The following is a 727-nucleotide window of genomic DNA, read 5'->3' as shown; positions in this document are numbered from 1 at the left end:
CTCCATCTCAATCACAGGTAAGTCCTGACTCTGACATCAAATCTATGCTTGCACAACTTATGCAGGGTCAAGAAGCCATTCGCACCGAGATGCGAGAACATCAGCAGAAGACCGATGCTCATCTCAAACTAGTCGATAACCAGATAGCGCAACTTGCTGCCTCTGTCCCTTCGCGACCTCAGGGATCACTTCCTGGGAACCCGGAAGCAAACCCCCGAGAGCACTGTAACGATGTATGCTTGCGCAGCGGCAAAGAGCTCGTTAACCCTATCATCACATCTACGGAAAAAGGTCAGTACTCTAACTCTGTCCCTACATCTCTTCCTGACCCCATAGTTGTTGAAACATCGACAGAGATCTCGGGTGATGAAGAACGCGATGTATACATTCCACCGCCGCCACGTCCGCCTCCAGTTCCTTTCCCTCAACGACTCAGGAAAACTAAAGAAGACACCCAATTTGCTCGATTTGCTGACATGGTGCGTAAGTTGGAAATTACCATGCCGTTCCACGAGGTTATCACTCAGATGCCATCCTATGCTAAATTCCTGAAAGACATTCTCACAAAGAAGCGCGTCATCGAGAAGGAAACCATCACGCTTAATCCCGAGTGCAGCGCCATTCTTCAACACGATCTGCCACCAAAAATGTCGGATCCAGGTAGTTTCTCGATTCCCTGCAAACTAGGAAATGTTTCTATAGATCGTGCTCTTTGTGATTTAGGTGC

Source organism: Tarenaya hassleriana, unplaced genomic scaffold (genome assembly GCF_000463585.1).
Source record: "Tarenaya hassleriana unplaced genomic scaffold, ASM46358v1 Cleome73, whole genome shotgun sequence".
In the NCBI taxonomy this organism is placed as follows: domain Eukaryota; kingdom Viridiplantae; phylum Streptophyta; class Magnoliopsida; order Brassicales; family Cleomaceae; genus Tarenaya; species Tarenaya hassleriana.
This window is presented reverse-complemented; position numbering follows the sequence as displayed.